Below are 15,667 nucleotides of genomic sequence, written 5' to 3'. Positions count from 1 at the left end.
CTGCTTTGTCGGTATGCCTGTCGGCTACTGTCAATGCCCGACCATCCGTCTTATCGTTCCTTTTTTGACGACTCTCTTGACCGTCAATACGGGTTGTATGTCTCTGCCCTGCTACCCCCTGGAGTTCGCTTTCGTCGCCTCCTTTAACACCTTAATTTTTCACTCCCTGCAACCTTTCGAGTGGGCGAGAGCCGCACGCCACCTTGGCTCCAGGCCCAGGTCCGCGTTCACCTTGACCTCAGCTCGGTCCCAAAAGAGGTCACCCCCGGTTCGGTCTACCACTCCCGTTTTTTGGAACTTCGTTCGAAGTTCATCGACATGACTTTCATTTATACAGATGGCTCTAAGACCAATGACGGGGTCGGGTGTTCCTTTATTGTCGAGGCACAAAGTTTCAAATACCGGCTCCATGGCCATTGTTCGGTCTTCACAGCTGAGCTCTTTGCCCTCTACCAGGCTGTTCTTTACATCTGCCGCCACCGACATTCTGCTTATGTCATCTGCTCAGATTCCCTGAGCGCCATCCAGAGCCTCAGTGATCCGTACCCGGTTCACCCTTTCGTACACCGGATCCAACGCTCTCTTCAGCAGCTGGTGGACGTCGGTTCTCCAGTTAGCTTTATGTGGGTTCCTGGCCATGTCGGTATCCCTGGGAACGAAGCTGCAGATGCCGCGGCCTAGGCTGCGGTCCTCCAGCCTCGGACAGCTTCTTGTTGCGTCCCTTCGTCCGATTTTAGCAGGGTGATTTGTCGGCGCATCTTATCTCTGTGGCATGTCGATTGGGCTGCACTTACCGACAACAAGCTTCGGGCCTTAAAACCTCTTCCTGTGGCTTGGACGTCCTCCTCACGCCCTTCTCGGCGGGAGGAGGTCGTTTTAGCCCGGTTAAGAATTGGACACTGCCGGTTCAGCCATCGCCATCTGCTGACGGCTGCTCCGGCGCCGTTCTGCCCATGTGGGCACTTGCTGACGGTTAGACGCATTTTAATGTCCTGTCCAGATCTTAACACACTGCGCCTCGATCTTAACCTGCCAAATACTTTCGATGCCATTTTAGCGGGTGACCCACGAGCAGCTGCTCGTGTTCTTCGTTTTATCAATTTGACAAACCTCGCTAAGGACATTTGATGATGCTGTTTTTTAATCCTATGCCTGTCGGTCTGTCTTTTATCGTGTTTTCCCTTTTAGTTGTTGTGGTCAACTTGTGCCTCGCGGTGCATTCTTAGAGTAGTCAGGGCGCTAATGAGCATTGAAGTTGTGCGCCCTAAAACCACAAAAAAAAAAAAAAAAAAAAAACTTACTATTGTTTCAGAGGTATGAGGATTAAATTGGGGCAATTCTACTGCGTATTCCTTTGTAAAGGAATATATTAAAATGGAGTTCAGCGTTTCTTCTTTTGATTTACTGCTCTCAATGTAAGTTCCCGTCTGATTCGCTAGGGCATGGACGCTAACTTTGGTGCCACTAACGGCCTTTACATACGACTAGCATTTCATTTGGCTCTGTGAAGAATCACTTGACAATATTCTGCTATGGTAGTCATTGAAGGCATCACACATTGCTCTCTTGACAGCCATACAGGCTTCATTCAGCATCTCTCTACCTACAGCCCTTTGACACCTATTACACAGAAAACTGTTTCTTTAGAAGTTTCTTTAGTGACTGTAAACCATGGAGGTTGACTCCCATTATGAACTGTTCTGCTGGTACATATCTATACAGTGGATGGTCAGCTATTCTTTTCAACTTGAGCCAGAATTCCTCTACATGCTCCTGCCCTGTGCTGAAAGTTCCTCATTCAGATATGACACTATCGACTTTTTATTTATTTTGCTGAACCTATATACCTTTCTGTTTGTTTTAGTTGTCCATTGTACTCTGGTAGTCATCGTTGCCACTACCTCTTCATGGTCACTGATACCAGTTTTGATGTGGGCATCCTCAAAGAAGTCAGGTCCATTTGTTGCCATTAGATCCAATATATTTCCACCAGTTGGGTTCGTAACTATCTGTTTTAGGCAGTTTTCAGAGAAGGCATTTAGTACATTCACATGAGCACACCTACCACTAACAAAACTCTAATTTTCCCAATTAATTGTTGGATGATTAAAGTCTCCTCCAATGATTACACTATGATTGGGACACTTACATGCAAGTGAACTGAGGTTTTCTCTGAAGTTTTCATTAAATCAGATAATGAGCCTGGTGGGTGACAGAAGACTCCAATTATCATTTTAGGCCCACTCCTCGTAAAGTCTTACCCAATCAAACTCACATGCAGCTTCAGTTTGTATCTCAGTGGATTTTTCTTGTCTATTGATACAAATACACCACCTCCATTTCCCATACGCCTATCCTTTCGATACGCACTTAAATTGTCCCCAAAATCTCCCTATCAATATAAGGTTTCAAACAGCTTTCTGTACTTTGTATTATGTGAGCTTCACTGCTTTTCAAGAGCCCTTAAAACTGTCACTTTGTTGTAAATCCTTCGGCTGTTTACTTTTAGGATTATTATACTGTAACCTGTGGGAGGCATTTCTTTCGATCTGACACTGATATTTCTGAGTTTCCTACAGCTATCGTTATCTGCAATAGATGGAAAATCGCCTAATCTAAAAAAAACTCGTGTGCACCCCACACATGGTCAGGTACATGAGTTGCAGCCCCTGTTTTGTAGTGCACACCTGAGCCATTTAGAGGAACCCTACAGTCCTCAACCCTAAGTCCCAAGTCCAGAAAGTCGTAGCCTAGCTTGCTACAGAACCTTCGAAGTATCTAATTCAATCCTTCCAGTCAACTCTGAACCGAAGAGCCGTGATCAGTTCTGGGGACAATGCTGCAAATTGTGAACTTCGTGGAAACTCTATGCGCAAGGCTGGTCTTCTCAGCCTTCTCTGCCAGTCAGTGGAATGACCCAAGAAAGACTTCAGAGCCCAGACAATACTCATCACTTGTTCCAGCATGTGCAACAATCTGCAGTTGGTTGCCCTTTGTTCCCTTAATGACTGTTGGAATACCCTCAAAATGTTGAAGGTGTAGATATTACGTGTCGTAAATCGGTAATAACACATTTTGCAGTCGAATGAACATTTATTTAAACACTGAACAAGGCTAATAATATATGGGTGTATGAACATAGTATGCAGAGAAGTAGACAAGAGTAAAGTCAAAGATCATTGGGTCGAAGACGTTGTGCTACATGCTAGAGGCGCCACAGAGCACAGAACCCCCGCCCCCCCCCCCTCCTTCTTCCTCATCCGCAGTGAGGAGTAAGGCAGGATAGAGCTAGCCCACTTCAACAAAAAATATTGGTGCCAGCGCAGCGGATGAAGGCGGCGTCCAGCGCGCGAAGTGGGCACCTCAGAGGCAACGCCGACAGGGTCATGTGCGTCAGACTGCTGCGCAGGCGGTGGAGAGTCGTTAGAGGCCATGTCATCAGCGGGTGAGGCGTCGGCAATGGCAGGCCGGCTGGGGGTGTCGGAATGTGGCTCAGAGGGACCACGCAGGTTTTAATCAGCTAATTGAAACCGTATTCGGTCGTCCATTGAGTAGTATCACGAAAGTATTGACTCTGCAGCGTAAGACGTGGTGCAGACAGGAGTCAAGAGGTTGCAGGGCTGCACATACTGTCGTCTCATAAACATGACGAAATTGTTTACAAACACCAGTGGCATAGAATGAGCGCGAAGCAGGGTGGGTGAAACCAGGCGACGTGCGCTCGCAATCGTCCTACGAGGCCCAGAACGTCGATTGCGTCGATCGGGGGGGGGGGGGGGGGGGGGGGGGGTGTGTGTCTTTGACGAATTCAGCTGGCAGGACGAGTGCTTCTCCATGAAAGACCTCTGCCAGCGAAGCATTCAGGTCCTTCTTGTGGGCAGAGCGGGTGCCGAGTAAGACCCAAGGAAGTGCCTCAGACCAAAGCCGACCGTAGCACATGAATGCAGTTTCTATAGTTCGGTGCCATTGCTCAACCAGGCCATTCGCCTGCGGATGATAGGCCGTCATGTGGAATTTCGTTACTCCACACACCTTCCACAGTCTAGCGTAAAATGTGGACTCGAATTGTCGTCCCCGGTCTGTAGTAAGTGAAAGGGGGCAGCCTAATCTCGCCACCCACGCTGATACGAAGGTGCGAGCTATGATCTCTGCTGTAATGTCGACCAGAGGGACCGCATCAACCCAAAGGGGTTATGTGGTCAGTCGTTGACAATATGTATTTGTACCCCTCGGAAGGGGAAGAGGACTGACCACATCAATGTGCACGTGCTGCAGGCGACCCCTGGTGCCATCGAACTTTTCTAAAGGAGGCTTCGCGTGTCTGCCCAATTTAATACATTGCCAAGGGACACAAACGCATGTCCAGGAGGGGCAATCATGCCGCACACTTGGCCAGACGAAACGTTCAGTGACTAGTCTTGTTGTTGCCCACATTCCTGCAGGATGGGCCAGATTGTGTAAAGCGTCGAAATCCCGTGCCGAAGGGCAGGCGGCACAAAGGGTGGAGGAGAATCAGAAACGTCGCAGAGGACCAGGATCGACGACCTGTGCAGGGTAAGACGTTTGATGGTGAGCAAAGACTCTTCGTCCGGAACCAGTCACTGTGTGTATGCGTCTTCAGAAGTTCAAGGGTGCGGAAATCACCAAGAAACAAGATAGTCAGCTACATTTTCCGCACTGTAGATGTAATAAGCATACAAAAAAGTTGGCAAATACAGTCCATGTGCCAGAAGCGTCGTGGCGGGAGGTCCTTCGCTGTGTTGCATATTGTCAACGAGAGGTTTTTGGTCTGAGTCAGTAGTGAAAGGACACCCCTCCACATCGCTCCTGAAGTGCTTGACTGCCTCATAAACTGTGAGAAGCTCGTGGTCAAAAGCCAACAATTTACACTGAGCCCTGGTTAGTTTTTTCGAAAAGAAATGGAGCAGCTGCGTGGAGTCGGCGGTGGGCTGTTGTAGACAGTGCCCACAGCTGACTCACTAGCATTGGTAGTAATAGAAATATGGGTCTCGGGGTCAGGATGGATGAGTGACTGCTTTCGTAATGGCCATTTTCAGATTTTCGAATGGGCTTAGTCCAGTCTAATTTTCACTTCCCCGTGGTATTTTTTCCTGGAGAGGGCGTTGGTAAGAGCCGACTGGATGGAGGCAGCCCAAGGGATATGTCGTCGATAAAAGTTTACCATATACAGATGACGACAGAGTTCAGCATAATCCTCAGGAAGAGGCAATGCGAGAATGGTTTCAACACGAGAATTCGTTGGTCAGAGACAGTTAGCCGAGACTGTATGGCCAAGGAGTGTAACTGATGTAGAACAGAGTTGAGATTTCTCATGGTTGATAACCATACCGTTGGCTGTGAGAGTCACACAAACTGCGCCAAGGTGAAACTGGTGTTCATTGGAAGGTGAGGAACAGATCATATGTCATCCAAATAGGCAAAAGCGAAAGGCAGAGGTAGCAAAATGAAATCAATGAAACGTTGCCATGTCTGCGCAGCGTTTTTCAAGCTGTAAGGCATGTAACAGTGTTATGATGGGCATCTTCGGGATATCCGGCGAGTGCATGGAAATTTGGTGATACGCCTTCGAACTGTCTAAGACAGAGAACTTCAAGCCATGCAGTAACTCAGTGAAATCCTGGATATGTGAAATGGAATAGTTATCGATTATGGTCCTAGCATTAAGGGACCTTTAGTCCCCACACATGTGTAGCGAGCCGTCCTTCTTAGACACAAGGTGGACCCCCCTGCGGGTACGGGGTAAGAATAGGCCCGAGGTATTCCTGCCTGTCGTAAGAGGCGACTAAAAGGAGTTTCAACCGTTTCGGCCATCCATGTGATGGTCCCCCTTGGGGTTTGAACTCCATTTTTCAAAATTCTGCAGAAGTACGAGCCTTTTGGGGAAGGACACCTTACGTGGTGTACCACTGGTCCTCAGTGCACTAAGACCTTGGCACTCAGCATTGCACCGGCGTTGTAACCATACCCACTATTCCTCAAATTGGGCCTAAATGCCTGATGGGTTGTACAAGTTACGCCCATAGTGCGTCCCCATCTCCACCTACGATCATGATGGACTTTCCATGGCACCACAAATCCAGCATGGTAGCCAGCCCATTGTGGTGGGGTCGTCATGTGCCCTCTAGGTTGTAGCCCCTGACAACACAGGGATCGTACTGCCGATACCTGAGCTGCACCCTCCCCACGTCCGCCAAGGAGTAGATGCCCATCTCCTTGGGGCATCAGGACTCCTGGCAATGGTCATCCTGCCAGGTGGCCCTTGCTGCGGCTGGGTGGCGCCCGTGGGGAGAGCCCCTGGTCGGAGTGGGTGGTATCGGGGCGGACGTTTCGCAGATGAAACGTCAACATGTATCAGGTCGCTCTGCGGCCGAGTCTTTCAAAAGAAAAGGTACCGTTTCTAGTTCTGGTTCTCCTGCCCTTTCCCCCTTGGCCACTCCATGGGAGGAGGGACAGGCCCGCCGGCTTGGGGCGAAGTACTTCCCCCGCTATTTGGTCTGTTCTCGAACCGATGGGGGGACGTTCGCCACCTCCAAGCCCATGTTCTTTGTTCAGCACATTGAGGACGTCTTCGGGGAAATCGAGGCTCTCAGCAAGATGCGTACAGGGTCCGTCCTTATCAAGACCACCTCCGCCACACAGTCGGCGGCGCTCCAGGCGTGCGACCGCCTAGGGGGCATCCCAGTATCCATTGTCCCACATCTGGCACTAAATAGGACGCAGGGGGTTATTTTTCATCGTGACCTCCTGCTACAATCTGATGAGGAGCTCAGGGCCAACCTGGAGCGCCGTGGCGTGCATTTCGTCCGGCGAGTCCAGCCCGGCCCCAAAGACCCTCGCATCGACACCGGGGCCTTTATCCTCGCCTTCGAGGGGGACGTTCTCCCGGAGAAGGTAAAGGTGATGTGCTACCGGTGCGACGTGTGACCTTACGTCCCGCCTCCTGTGTGCTGCTTTCGGTGTTTGCGCTTTGGGCACATGTCATCACGGTGTGAGGCTGAGCCCCTTTGTGGCGATTGTGGACGTCCTCTTCGTGAGGAACATACATGCACCCCACCACCTCGGTGCGTTAATTGTCCTGGCGTCCACTCTCCTAGATCCTCCGACTGCCCCACATATCAGAAGGAGAAGAAGATACAAGAAATCAAAACTTTGGATCGGCTCTCTTATTCTGAGGCCAGGAAGAAGTACGACCGCCCCCATCCCGTGCCATTGACCACCTCGTTTGCCTCAGTTGTGTCCACTCCTTCCGCGGTATCCTCACCCCTATCCTGTCCCCCCTCCGCCTCCTCTGCCCAGCAGGGGGCTCTGCCTCCGCCTCCCAAATCCCTCCCTTCCAAATCCTCCCCCATGGCCCCCACCCCCTCTGCCCCAGGGGCCACCCTTCCTCCTCCTCCTCCTCCCCCACGCCACCTGAGAAGCGATCCTCTTCTCAGGCGTCCATCGGGGCAACGTTCCGGACCCCAGCTTCCGAGGTCCGGCGTTCCAAAACGGACCCTGCGCGTGAGGACCTTCTTCGGAACCAGCCCACCATCCCTGTGCCTCCTCGGCCTTCCAAGAAGGCCTCCAAGAAGTGGTCTCTATCCCCCTCTCCACCCGGCGCGCTTCGACTGACGCTCCATCCGTGAGTCGCTGCTCCCGGCCATCTTCAGTTTCGCCGGCACGCTCTGCTGCCAGGCGCTCCGCCGGCCTTTCGTCGGCAAATGATGCGGCCCCTCCTACACCACCAGGGACAGCGGCCGCGGCTGGCGACGAGTTGATGGAACCGGACCCGCCTCCCGTCGGTTGTAGCGTTGTTCCCTCGCAACCTGGCCCTCCGCGGCCGTCGAGGTGACCAGCTCTTCCCCCGTCTCGTTCCCCCAACCTTTTGACTAGCGATGGCGTTGTTTCATTGGAACATAAGAGGTATTCGATCTAATCGGGAGGAATTACAACTGCTCCTCTGCCTGCACTGTCCGCTCGTCCTTGGTCTCCAGGAAACCAAGTTGCGCCCGACTGACCGTATTGCCTTTACCCACTATACCTCGGAGCGGTATGACCTCACCCCTGTGGACGGTATCCCAGCTCATGGTGGGGTCATGTTGCTCGTTCGGGACGATGTTTATTACCATCCCATCCCATTGACCACCCCACTCCAAGCAATAGCTGTCCGCATTACTCTTTCTGCTTTTACTTTTTCAGTTTGTACCATCTACACTCCACCGTCATCTGCTGTTAGTCCGGCTGACATGATGCACCTGATCGTTCAGCTTCCCCCGCCATCCTTATTGTTTGGCGACTTCAATGCCCATCATCCCCTTTGGGGCTCTCCTGCATCCTGTCCAAGAGGCTCACTCTTGGCGGATGTCTTCAACCATCTCAATCTTGTCTGCCTCAATACCGGCGCCCCGACTTTCCTCTCGGACTCTGCTCATACCTACTCCCACTTGGATCTCCCGATCTGTTCTACCACTCTTGCCCGTCGGTTCGAGTGGTATGTCCTTTCTGACACCTATTCGAGCGACCACTTCCCCTGTGTCGTTCGTCTCCTGCACCACACCCCGTCCCCACGTCCTTCGAGCTGGAACATACTGAAAGCTGACTGGGAACTTTACTCCTCCCTGGCGACCTTTCTGGACCACGATTTTCCCAGTTGTGATAGTCAGGTCGAATACCTCACGGCTGTTATCATCAATGCTGCCGAACTTTCCATTCTTCGTACTACTTCTTCTTCACGTCGCATTTCCGTCCCCTGGTGGAACGAGGCTTGTAGGGACGCTATCCGTGCTCGAGGACGTGCTTTACGCACCTTTCGCCGCCATCCTACGTTGGCGAATTGTATTGAATACAAACGACTCCGAGCGCAAAGCCGTGGAGTCATCAAAGACAGCAAAAAAGCTTGTTGGGCCTCTTTCACCAGCTCCTTTAACAGTTTTACTCCCTCTCCCGTCGTTTGGGGTAGCCTGCGCCGGCTGTCGGGCATTAAGGCCCACTCCTCGGTACCTGGCCTGACCTCAGGTAATGAGGTCCTTGTTGATCCTGTGGCTGTCTCCAACGCCTTTGGCCGCTTTTTCGCGGAGGTTTCAAGCTCCGCACGTTACCACCCTGCCTTCCTTCCCAGGAAAGAGGCAGAAGAGGCTCGGCGACCTTCCTTCCACTCGCTGAATCTGGAAACTTACAATGCCCCTTTACTATGCGGGAACTCGAACGTGCGCTTGCACTGTCCCGGTCCTCTGCTCCGGGGCCAGATGCCATTCACGTTCAGATGCTGGCACACCTTTCTCCAGCGGGCAAAAGCTTCCTTCTTCGTACCTACAATCGCGTCTGGACCGAAGGTCAAGTCCCCATGCGTTGGCGTGACGCCGTTGTTGTTCCTATACCCAAACCCGGGAAGGATAGACACCTTCCTTCTAGTTACCGCCCCATTTCTCTTACAAGCTGTGTCTGTAAGGTGATGGAGCGCATGGTTAATGCTCGGTTAGTCTGTATTCTTGGGTCTCGACGACTACTTACTAATGTCCAATGCGGCTTTCGTCGCCGCCGCTCCGCTGTTGACCACCTTGTGACCTTGTCGACATTCATCATGAACAACTTTTTGCGAAGGCGCCATACGGTAGCCGTGTTCTTCGACTTGGAGAAGGCTTATGATACCTGTTGGAGAGGAGGTATCCTCCGCACTATGCACAGGTGGGGCCTATGCGGTCGCCTGCCCCTTTTTATTGATTCCTTTTTAACGGAACGAAAGTTTAGGGTACGTGTGGGTTCCGTATTGTCCGACGTCTTCCTCCAGGAGAACGGAGTGCCTCAGGGCTCTGTCTTGAGCGTAGCCCTTTTTGCCATCGCGATCAGTCTAATTATGGATTGCATTCCACCTAGTGTCTCAGGCTCTCTCTTTGTCGATGACTTTGCGATCTACTGCAGTGCCCAGAGAACATGCCTCCTGGAGCGCTGCCTTCAGCGTTGTCTAGACAGCCTCTACTCGTGGAGCGTGGCAAATGGCTTCCGGTTCTCTGAAGAGAAGACGGTTTGTACAAACTTTTGGAGATATAAAGCGTTCCTTCCGCCATCCTTACATCTCGGTCCCGTTGTTCTCCCATTCGTGGAAACAACTAAGTTTCTAGGGCTCACGTTGGACAGGAAACTTTGTTGCTCTCCGCATGTCTCTTATTTGGCGGCCCGTTGTACACGTTCCCTTAATGTCCTCAGAGTTCTTAGTGGTTCATCTTGGGGCGCGGATCGCACTGTCCTGCTTTGCTTGTATTGGTCCATAGTCCGATTGATGCTGGATTATGGGAGCTTCGTCTACTCGTCTGCTCGACCATCCCTCTTACGCCGTCTCAACTCTATCCACCATCGTTGGATACGTCTTGCGACCGGAGCCTTCTACACTAGTCCTGTCGAGAGTCTTTATGCTGAAGCTGCGGAATTACCATTGACCTACCGGCGCGACGTACTGCTGTGTCGGTATGCCTGCCGGCTGTTGTCTATGCCCGATCACCCCTCTTACCAGTCCTTCTTTGCCGCTTCTCTCGACCGTCAGTATGGGTTGTATATGTCTGCCCTGCTGCCCCCTGGAGTCTGCTTCCGTCGCCTGCTTCGACAATTGGATTTTGCCCTCCCTATCACCTTCAGAGAGGGTGAGAGCCCGACACCACCTTGGCTCCAGGCTCCGGTTCATATTTATCTCGACCTCAGCTCACTCCCGAAGGAGGGTACTCCGGCTGCAGTGTATTGCTCACGGTTTGTCGAACTTCATGCTCGACTTGCCGGTCACACCTTTATTTACACCGATGGCTCCAAAACTGACGATGGTGTCAGCTGTGCCTTTGTTGTCTCGGGGCCGCCACCTTTAAATACCGGCTCCTCGACCAATGTTCCAGCTTTACGGCCGAGCTTTTTGATCTCCATCAGGCCGTTCAGTATGCCTGCCGCCACCGCCATTCATCGTATGTACTCTGCTCTGACTCACTCAGTGCTCTTAAGAGCCTTGGAGCTCCCTATCCGGTCCATCCCTTGGTTCAACGGATACAGCAGTCCCTCCATTCTTTCGCTGATAATGGTTCTCCTGTCAGCTTTCTGTGGGTTCCCGGACATGTAGGAGTGCCTGGGAATGAGGCTGCGGATGCTGCAGCCAAGGCTGCAGTCCTCCTGCCTCGGCCAGCCTCCCATTGTGTCCCGTCATCTGACGTTCGTGGGGATGTTTGTAAGAGGCTTGTCGTTGTGGTGGGATGCTTGGTCATCCCTCCAAGGAAACAAGCTCTGGGCAGTAAAACCGCTCCCAACTGCTTGGACAACCACCTCCCGACCATCTCGGCGAGAGGAGGTCCTTCTGACCAGGTTGCGGATTGGGCATTGCCGGTTTAGCCACCGCTACCTGCTCTCCGGTGACCCAGCCCCGCAGTGCCCTTGTGGTTGGGCATTAACAGTGCGCCATGTTTTATTGTCATGTCCCCGCTTTAGTCAATCTCGTGTTGTCCTGTCCCTGCTATCTACTTTACCGGATATTTTAGCTGATGACGCTCGAGTAGCTGCTCGTGTTCTGCGTTTTATAACTTTGACTGGCTTGTCCAAAGACATCTAACCTTTCTACTTATTTTATCTACATCTTTGTCAGGTCTTTCTGGTGTCCCCCTCCCCTTGAGTTTTACTAGATTCCATATGCTCTAACAACAGTGACTGGGCGCTAATGACCTCAGTAGTTGAGCGCCCTTAAACCCCCAGCAAAAAAAAGGCACAAGGTGGATAGGTGAAAGACCAGTTGTTGTCTGATGGTCAGAGCATGCCTGAAGCCAATGAATCCTGAACAATTTCTTTCGCTCGCAGCAATTTGGAAGCATTAAGACATCGAGCTTTATAATGTACAGGTGGGCCATCCGTGGCGTGGATCCTGTGACAAGTGCTGTTGCTGATTGTCGAAACCCACGAAGGAAGGCAGGTGGGGGGGAGGGGCGAGAGGGGGGCACTAGCGAGAGGGGGCACTAGCGATGGCTGTTCACCGACCTTGTCGGACCGGAATGGCGTGGGCGGTGCATCGGCGGCAGACGACGACTGAGGGCATGGCACAGCAGCCACGTGATGCGAGGGATCCTGCAAAGTGAGAACATGTGCGTCCTTGCTGGGCTGGAGTGACGAGGGCAGGGCAATGGCGGCAGATGGGAGGCATGGTGCAGCAGCCACACAGTGCAGGGGATCACATGGAGTGAGGACATGAGTGTCCTGTAGATTCAACTGTGATGGCGTGGAACTGGCAGCAAGGGATGGAAAGCTCGACACAGGAGCAATGCAGAGTGAAGACACGGTAGAAGTGGATGACAATTCCAAAAGAAGTGGCTCTCCAGACTGGCTGCATATAGTACTCAGTATGTGAGCCAATTCAGCAAAAGCAGCAACAATGCGGGTATGTAACTCGTCACTATGTGCGGAGCCCGTCGATCTGCATGTAGACATCCGATAAATCGGAGAGACGTACAGAAATACCTCTGAGCAGAGATGCATATGTGGAAAGTGTAGCCAAGGAGGCAGAGTCATGCCGAACCCGTTAGAGCACAGAACGATAGAGCCAGATGCTTGGCAGAACACTGTGGCCTGCAAGTCAGACGGAAGTTCGTAATGGTGTAGAAAATCCAACCTCATTGCAGGTTCATCCATGTCAACATGGAAGGTCCAAGGAGAGGTCGAGACCAGTGATAGGTGAAGTGAAATCTTTTTGGAGCCAAGGACCGCGATAAGAGTGATTTGTGGCGATCAATGTAAGGTTAACATGAGAAAGTTCGTTGCCCACTTGCTTGGTCGGGGTAATGCTGACATCAGCGCCAGTGTCGACGAGAAAGCGCGTGCCCGGTGAAAAGTCCATGACATAGAGGTGTCGCACCGTTAGAGCAAGCGGTGTGGCGTCAGAAGGTAGGTGCCATGAACGATCATGGTGGGATGTGGCACGTAAACATGCCTGCTGGAATCATTTGGGTACACACAAGGTGCACGGCAGTTGCGAGCAGCGTCCCTGTAGGTTGCATGGTACCGGCAAAGTGGGTAAGCTTCGAGGTGAGGTTGTGCAGAGTGGGCACATGCAGCTGACTGTTTCAAAGCCCAAGACCACTCGGGATGCTGCTTGGGTGAGGTCAGCTGTTGTCGGGATGTTGCAGGCAGTACCTCCTGTAGGTCGCCAGGAAGCAGCTCCTGGCAGGTCGCTGAGGTGTGCGCGTTGGTCCCTACCAGGAGGGCGCAGAACCGAAGGTGCAGGTGTGCCAACAGAAGGTGAAGTCGTCCATGACAGGTGGTGTCAGACGAACGATTGCGTGGGCCTGATTGGTCATGTGTTACATGAGATAGTAGGTGAAGTTGTACGTCCGATGGGAGCTTGACCATCCAAAAAGTCCAAGTGCGGCATCTGGCAGTGCTTGTCATCAATTAATGCACAAAGCTGCGAAGGTATGTAGTCGTCGAGGTGATCATCATGGATGATGCGGTGGATAGCCTCTGCTGGAAGGCGAGAATGGCGTTCGATGGGCAATGTTTTTGCTGTTAAATACTTGGCTGAGGCGGGTGGTGAGAGGAGCAGATCACTGATGAGGTCTGGACGAACATGGGAGTGGCTCACCAGGCAGACGAAACATGCTTTGTCGTCTGAAATCCTGTGCATGGAGTACACAATGAGGAGTGAGCCAGTGCAACTGACGGCACAATGATGTCCCAACTGCAGGCCCAGAGGTGGACACGGTGCAGGTGTAATGGCTGGTGCCGTTGCAACAGTGCGTGGAAGGTTGTTGAGATGCAACCGAGGGGGGACTGATCTGGAAACTGGTGCGGAAGAAATGGCCAGTGCTGTCGAGAGAGCAGGGGAAGGCGATTGTGGTGTGACCACAGAGCGATGGTGGCGGTGGCAGTTGAGGTGAGTGGAGTCGCAGAGATGGCGTGTGGAGGGGGATGGGGATGCAATGGTGTCAGGCATATAATAAGAATGTGCGACCCCGTGGATTTGAATGTCCGAATTACAGTTCTCGAACACCATCGACACATCAGACCAAACCGAAGGCGACTGCTTAGCTGAGGGTGAACACAACGTCCTTCACTCGATTATCATTCACAATGTCACTAAGCTGTGTGCACTGTCCTTGTAGCAGCCATTGCTGCATAGTAGCATTTGACGGTGGCCATGTTGGGCCAATTACATTTAAGTGGTTGCTGGCATGGCTGGGTCCAGGTAATTGTTCACTTTTAACCAAATGTACATTAGGAGCACTAGTAAAAGTGCAAGAACAGTTAATGGGGTGTGTGGCATTGGCACAAAAGACACTGGCAGATTCACTGTTCTGGAGACGATGTGGACCAGCACACACAACCTGTTAATGATGAAAAGAAGCACAAAGTAATTCCCGAACACATGACGACGATGTCGGGGTCACCACTGTGGATATTACGTGTCGTAGATGAGCAATAACACGACTTTTGCAGTCGAATGAACGTTTATTTAAACACTGAACGAACGAATACATTATGGCTGTACAAACATATCGCGCAGAGAGAAATAGACAAAAGTCAAAGATCATTGGGTCCAAAGACATGATGCTTCACGCCAGATGCGCCACAAAGGTATGCACACTGACTGCACCTGGTGTACTGTCCCGTCCATTGCTGCCATTTCCCTAAGGGGTGCCGTCATTCCCCGTAGATTTGAGCAGATGATGATTAATAGACCATACCGTGTTGTTTGCTTCCTCCTCACTCTAGACAGAACAGGTGATATGAGTCCTGCTGGATCACTTTGTTTCAATGAAAGACAGCACATTAAAGTTGTTGGTTAGGGGGATTGGTAAAACACCCTGAGTTCTTCCTGGTCCCTGTCCAGCTTGTACAGGATGCCATGCCTTGTTCTACCATTGACAAGCCACTCGCATTCAAACGGATGGGTAATGACAGAGCCTGTACTTTCTGCAGAGGTCACGATCCACAGGAAAGGATAGTACTTAAGGTACCTCCGGTACAAGTATCACAGGTACATGACTCTTGGGACCTCTTGAGATACCGTTTAGCAGCAGCTGCCAATCGTTTGACGATTGACAGACTTATTTTCAGCTGCTTACGAACGTCAACCAATTAGTCTCGTGTTTGAGAGCAGCATTCACAGTGGGGCTGAATTTCAGCTGGTGCAATGTATTAAAAGGCAGTGAACAAATTACTTTAAATTAAGCCTGCTCATTCTCTTAATGTTTTGAACTAAAAGTTTGATAATTCTCTAAAAGAATTAAACCATATGCACAAAACTAGTCTATTAAAGCAACACACAAAACTGTGGAAAAATTATTGGTTTTCTAAAACATTTTGATGTTAGTTGTTAACATACTCGAAGAGAGTTAATTTACCATAAATATAGATAATACATGGGGTTACTACTCTTTACTGGAAAATTAGATGTGACACAGATTTGCTACAAATTTCTCGTAGATTATGCAAAGAACAATGGCAGCATTAGAAAAATTCTCAAGACGTACTTTTACTTGCGTTGATACACCATGAAATACAGGGAAGGTGTATTGTTTGGCTGAAATCTGATTAAAGATTAAATTCAGTCTTCAAGCCATGCGTCAGTTAATGGCTAACGCATAGTGGAGTTTTTGTTTTTGCAAAATCTTAATTTCTTCCAAACATCAGCGATACTTACATCGTTATTTAA

Source organism: Schistocerca serialis, chromosome 5 (genome assembly GCF_023864345.2).
Source record: "Schistocerca serialis cubense isolate TAMUIC-IGC-003099 chromosome 5, iqSchSeri2.2, whole genome shotgun sequence".
Lineage (NCBI taxonomy): Eukaryota > Metazoa > Arthropoda > Insecta > Orthoptera > Acrididae > Schistocerca > Schistocerca serialis.
Note: the sequence above shows the minus strand (reverse complement) of the source record.